Below are 7,483 nucleotides of genomic sequence, written 5' to 3' on the forward strand. Positions count from 1 at the left end.
CTATACAATAACATGATTTTAGAAAGTACGTTTTAAGTGTAATATGTTTTATGTTGACCCCAGTGAAATCGGCCTAGCAACAAGATGATGTGACTTACAGGGGACAGAATGTTCTAGAACCGAACATTCTGTACGTATATATGTGTATGTGTCATTTCCTCACAGGCTGTAGCAGTGATATGGTAATGGAGTCAGATGAACGAGGATAGCCAATGGGGAAAGTGAAATCTGAAGAGAGTTCGACGTCACATATCATATAAATACTCATGTTATTTCCTGGATCTGGGAGTCTGTTGTTGGCCTACTGTGAGGCTTTAAGACTGCCCAGCATGCTGTAACTTTTTCATATCTGATCAATAAATATTCAATTTAGATATTTGGGTCTTTCCTCTAATTGTGAACATGCTATGGACGCCTTAAAGTCCAACATTACTCTATCATTATACTAAAATAAGTAGGGCCTACATGCACTGCTATCAAACGTGATGTGTTTGGTGTTTGTTGTAATCTGGAACTTGGTGTATATCAAATGTGTTTGTTAAATGTCTCCACATGGAAACGGAATGCCCTCCCCCCGCACAGTCCTGCAATGAGAACCAGAAAAACCGGTTTCTAACCATTTTATTTACATGTGAATAGTGAGAGCACCCCCTCAGGAGCTGTAGCATGGTTTTTGCGGGGTCTTTATAAGCTTAAGCCAGGACTAAGCCTTAGTTTAAATAGGAAATATAACTAGTTTTAACAAACATGCCTTACTAAAAACATTATTTGTCTGCATTTGAGGCTAAACAAAGGGCATGGCCGTCCGGACCTCGGTAATTTTCTGACGCATGTCTTATTTGACTCAATGCTCAGCGCTCGTTTGACGACTTGCGGCGCCACGCAGCCCGATCGGACGGCATGTGACGTCTGAGCACCGCGAGACAGTAGGCCTACAGTGCTTTTGAATAGATCTCGCGGTAGTGTGATGTCACAGGCCAACGGGTTTGCGCTGCGCCCCATTAAGTAAGATAAAGTGAAAATTATTCCTAGATGACCAATAAAATCATACCAGGCAGACAGCAAAGGAGGAAGGATACCTCAGTGGAAGTAATAGGTTAAATTGGGCCGGAGCGCACCTCCTCGGGTCCACAACACAACTTGCCGGAGCTCCGGTCCGTCTCCTTCAGCAACAGGGTTTGACGCAAAGCGAATAATAACGTTTTCATTCATAGGCTTCAAACTCGTGCTTGCGAGGCACCCTCGACAAAAATCATTTTGAGAAAATCATGCTTCTCAGAGGTCCACTGTGTTTTTAATCCCGTCTGAATCGGCCATGTCTGTGTTTTTCTCTGACGACCTCTGTAATCTGTAAATTTCAGAGCATTTTACCTACTGTTTTTCGCCGAACTCAGAGGTCATCTGAGAAATGTTTTCCCGTCCGGATGAAGACGTCTGTGTTTGCTCGCAATATGTTTTGAAAACGCGTCTCTTTTCATGTTTTGGCAAACGTGATCTGCCGACAGGTCTCACTAACGCACGTATAGACTATTGTACTTAATTCCTGAATCCCATTCATTCAGATAGCCTATGGATTTTTTTCCATTCAGCGGAATAAAATAATTAAATCAAGACGAGCTGAATATCATACACTGTTAAGACTGGCCAAAACGGTTAGTTTTGTAGGTGTTCAGCTTGGGAGTTATACTCGGTTTAACAAAAAATGGGAATAAATAATACAACAGAATATTTGGAATTGGGGCAAGCAGAACATGAATTCACAAATCACAAAAAATGTCAAATTAGATAAATTAGTTAATGATATTGCGCAAATGCTCTCGGTCTCTTCGAGGTCTACGCGAATTAGAGGTTTGTTATAAGACTCCGTTATACATCACGTCTCTTCTAATTGCACAGAAAAAATGAATCAAATGATGCGCATTTAAGTCGGATTTTTATGGAGAATAGGCTTTGTGACCGTTTAACCCCATGTGGACCGAACAAGAAACGTATGCTTTCATGGAGTCCGTGTATGACATCTCCTTTATTTAGTTTTACATATTTTTATTTATATGCATTTAATAATACCGTAAGATCATAATGTATACACTGTAAAAATGATTCAGTGGCTTTGTAAATGTAGGCTATCTAAAATAAATGATTAAATTAACTTAATAAATTTGTTTAATGTCAGTTATGTGTTTTTTTTTAGTCAGACAAACCCAAATAAATGACTAGAAATAGATATTTTGTTTAAAATGTACATATTTTATTTGATGTATACGCCTTAATAATATAAGTATTTAATTTACAGATTATTTTAATCAATATATTTGATAAGGTCAGAATTATATATTTAAGTTTTTGAAACTGTAATTATTGCTTTCTTCAAATTAATATTATTTGCATTTAACATCAACTTTAAAAAATCTACGTTTTACGCCTAACTTGAACTATGATGTACTTACTATTTTTACATTGATATTATTTGAGTAAATGTAGGCAAAAAAATAAATTAATACTAAGTAGAACAAATGTTAATTTAAAAAAATCCCATATAGCCAACAGGTTTTAATCAGCAACAGAGAAACTGCGCCTTTTGCCGATGACAAACACCTCAGAAACTCCTCGAATTTATGAATATTTACACTCACAATATGATTTTATTTACTTACTACAAAAATATAACACATTATACAAATTTATTCAACACCATTGCACACTTTATATCGAGTTTCATACTATGTAAAGGAAAACATGATAATATAAATAGTACAGTAATGCAGAACAGCGCATTACAACCATGTTCAAGCTATTAAAAACGTTCAGATGCAAAAATGAACTAAATGTACAATTAGATAAACTAGTTAATGATATTGCGCAAATGCTCTCGGTCTCTTCAAGGTCTACGCGAATTAGAGGTTTGTTATAAGACTCAGTTATACATCACGTCTCTTCTAATTGCACAGAAAAAATGAATCAAATGATGCGCATTTAAGTCAGATTTTTATGGAGAATAGGCTATGTGACCGTTTAACCCACGTGGACAGAACAAGAAAGCGTATGCTTTCATGGAGTCCGTGTATGACATCTCTTTTATTTAGTTTTACATATTTTTATTTATATGCATTTAATAATACCGTAAGATCACAATGTATACACTGTAAAAAATGATTCAGTGGCTTTGTAAATGTAGGCTATCTAAAATAAATGATTAAATTAACTTAACCCTTAAACAGGCAAGAGTGGAAAACGTTGAGCAAAAAATCATTTCATGACATTTTTTGTATCATCTGGACTTATGTAAAAGATATTCATTGGAATTTTTTAAATATTTGATATATTCAGGATTTTATGAGTTGTATCTCCCAGGATACATTGCCCTATTAAGGTATAAAAAAAGGATTAAGTCATCAAAATTTATTTTTTATTTGCAGCAAAAATTATGTGATTCTGACTTCCTCTCTTGCTCTAAAACATGCCATACATATTTTTTCATCAATTTTAAAAAGTGTAAACAACAGGTTTACTAGCAACAATGCATGTAAATAACACAACTAAATGTAAGTAGGCCTAACTAAGAATGAGCAGTTTTTGAATGTCTTCATTGGCTTCGTTGGTGCTTTTTCTGCTCCATCTGCAAAAAATATATTTTTTTTAGATTATAATAGTTTGGTAAATTATTTAAGAATTGATGAATTTTGCATACTACCTGACCTACCCCTCAATGTAAACTATATGTGTCTATATGTGTTTCAATCAGAGGCCTCTTATTGGCTGCAATTTAGAGGAATGCATGCCTGGTATGAGGAAAATTACAAAAATTTCTTGGTTCTAATACACCACTGCACTGTCACAAAAAAATTCATCTTCATCACTTTTCTCAAAATCTGAAGAATTCATTGGTATCAGCTCTATAACTCATATTCCCTATTATTCCTTATACCATAAAATTAGCTGTTGTGAAGCCGTGAAAGAAAATTTCCAGTTAAAATGCTAAGATGCAGTCACCTAAATATATGAATATCAGTTTAACCTGCAAATTTGATCATTTATTACATTTTTCAACTCAAAATACAAAGATAGGCAATATTGTGGTTAATCCCTTTTTTATACCCTAATCAGGCAATGTATCTCAGGGGATACGTATATTTCAAAATGCGCTAAATAACAAAATAAACAACATATAACCAAATTTTCTTCTTTAGCACCTCAAGACAATGTTCACAGTTAATATTAGCAGTATTAATATTTTTTTTAAAGACGAAAAGTAAGATTAATATTCATTTACTTACCACAAAATCTGACTGTCCTGCAAAACCGGTGGCCATGTTGGATTTAGGTCAGGCTGACCAATTGATTAAAAAAAACTTGAAGCAAATAATGTTACCCACATATTCAAGACAGACCAAGGTTTGATAAGTGATATAAGGATTTGATTGAAAAATCTTTTTTATGCCCCAAACAAGACACTGAAGAGAGCGTATCCCGTGGTGCACATTGCCTGTTTAAGGGTTAAAGCAACACTATGTAGTTTTTTTACCTTTAAATAATGTCTCTAAAATTATTTCAGTGATAGAACAACTTTTAACTGGACAAATTGTACTGTTGCTGCAACCTGAGCAGTCTCCTAGCTGCTACAAGCACACTCTGAAAGTGGCGGTGGAGGGTAGGAAACACAGCCCCGCCCCTCCCCCTGCCTGCAGAAGAGTGTCTGATACCAGGCACTGTTGCGCTTTTCAACCACATGGGGGAGCTGTAAGTCATTTTTACATGGAAACTACATAGTGTTGCTTTAATAAATTTTTTTAATGTCAGTTATGTGTTTTTTTTTTAGTCAGACAAACCCAAATAAATGACTAGAAATAGATATTTTGTTTAAAATGTACATATTTTATTTGATGTATACGCCTTAATAATATAAGTATTTAATTTACAGATTATTTTAATCAATATATTTGATAATGTCAGAATTATATATTTAAGTTTTTGAAACTGTAATTATTGCTTTCTTCAAATTAATATTATTTGCATTTAACATCAACTTTAAAAAATCTACGTTTTACGCCTAACTTGAACTATGATGTACTTACTATTTTTTACATTGATATTATTTGAGTAAATGTAGGCAAAAAAATAAAATAATAAGTAGAACAAATGTTAATTTTAAAAAATCCCATATAGCCAACGGGTTTTAATCAGCAACAGAGAAACTGCGCCTTTTGCCGATGACAAACACCTCAGAAACTCCTCGAATTGAATATTTACACTCACAATATGATTTTATTTACTTACTACAAAAATATAACACATTATACATATTTATTCAACACCATTGCACACTTTATATCGAGTTTAATGTCATGTAAAGGAAAACATGATAATATAAAAAGTACAGTAATGCAGAAAAGCGCATTACAACCATGTTCAACCTATTAAAAACGTTCAGATGCAAAAATGAACTAAATGTACAATTAGATAAACTAGTTAATGATATTGCGCAAACGCTCTCGGTTTCTTCAAAGGTCTTCCCGAATTATTTTGTTATAAAGACTCCGTTATCACATCACGTATCTTCTACTGTAAGTACACAAAAAAATAAGACGAATGATCCGCGTTTAAGTCAGATTTTTATGAAGAATATTTGACTGTTTATGTAACTGGCAAAAGAAAACTTCGCCAACCAAATGTTTGTCAAAAAGCTTGCATGTGACATCAAAGTATTGCCAAAGCACGGAGAATCCCTGTCATGTTACTTCGATATCAAATAGTATGCTTAAAGCATAAAGTCGAGCACACATTGTCGTCAGTATGCCCTACTTGAAACACGACTGAGATTTTTATGAAGAATATTTGACTGTTTATGTAACTGGCAAAAGAAAACTTCGCCAACCAAATGTTTGTCAAAAAGCTTGCATGTGACATCAAAGTACTGCCAAAGCACGGAGAATCCCTGTCATGTTACTTCGATATCAAATAGTATGCTTAAAGCATAAAGTCGAGCACACATTATGCCCTACTTGAAACACAACTGCCCTCTACAGGTTTTTTATTTCCTGCGTCCCCCAGCGAATCCCCCTTCTGCGGGATCTCGCAGAATTTCGGAAGTGCTCGCGGCATTCTGTTCTCAGAGACGCGCATTTTTAAAGGCCACATCTGTATCAAACTTTTAGATGCAGAATTCTTTGCTCCTGTAAAAAAGCTCTTTGTTTTGAGGATGTAGCTTTATTAAAGTGTATTATTTATTCAGTAGTCCCTAAATAAACGACACAATGTTGCAGATGTTTCACAAAATGCATAACAATAATGCAGTGAACACCATAGAAATGTTAACATACAATTAAAAGTCTCATGCTTTACATCCAGAACATGATGCACGATAGGATGTACAAAGTGATATTTGGACGCAGCCTCAGTCTGTCAGATCAAAAAGACATACAGAATGCACAGAGCAGTAGGACTCCATGAACAGAGTTGAGAACCACTGCTGTAACTCATTATGCTTACCTGACTCATGCAGAATTCTGGCCTGGTGTTTGGTCCCCCCTTTCTCTGGCTTGTGTCTTCATCATCATTACACTCTTGTCAGTGTAATAGTATCGTCGTCTGCGTACCAGGACTTTGTAACTCAGCTGTCCCTTCTCCTTCAAGGCACATTTTTGTCAAGCTGCAACAAGTTGGAATACATAATTATTAACGTTTAATGATTTTGATGTATGAAATATGTAACAAAAGCAAAAAATGTATAGACATTCTATTAAGAAATTACCTTTTTGTTGTTTGTTTACTGACCTTTCAACCATATTGCATTTATAATTGATCATCATACCTTTGGTCTACTGTTAACAGGCTACTGTAGAAAACTTTTAACAAAAATTATAAATGCTGAATGTGTCTCATCTTAAATACATTTGTTTCATTGAATTTGGATGTTTTAATGATTTAAGGAAAATTTATGTAGCATATATATTGATGTTTTAAATCAGAGTTTGTTAATGACACTTAATCATTAACAAACATTTAAAAAGGTTTATTACAATACTAATTGATAATATTAATGTAATAATCTTGTTTTGTAACACCCTAAATTACTGAGCGCACAAACGCTACCCCTGTTACAAGCATGAGTGGTTGACTTCATGCAGACATGCGCAGACATTGAAGTACCGCGAGTGATTCAAAAGACCACGAAACAATGAAATCACGCGGTACTGTGATGTCATACTGGTTAACGCTAAGCCACGTGAAGCCGGACACAAGGGCTACACTAATCTTTGGGCTGGAGTTTTTTTTTGTTTTTTTTTACAAGTTTTTTTTTATTATTGAATCAGTCTGAATAACAAAAAGGCATTAACATATCCTCGATGATAGACCTTAACAAAAAACCAAGCAGCATATTGTAAATAATATAAAATAAAGAAAAAAAAAAAATATATATATATATATATATATATATATATAAATAATAAAATAAATTTAACAAGTAAACTTTAACAAATCTACA

This window comes from Paramisgurnus dabryanus, chromosome 7 (genome assembly GCF_030506205.2).
Source record: "Paramisgurnus dabryanus chromosome 7, PD_genome_1.1, whole genome shotgun sequence".
Classification (NCBI taxonomy): Eukaryota; Metazoa; Chordata; class Actinopteri; order Cypriniformes; family Cobitidae; genus Paramisgurnus; species Paramisgurnus dabryanus.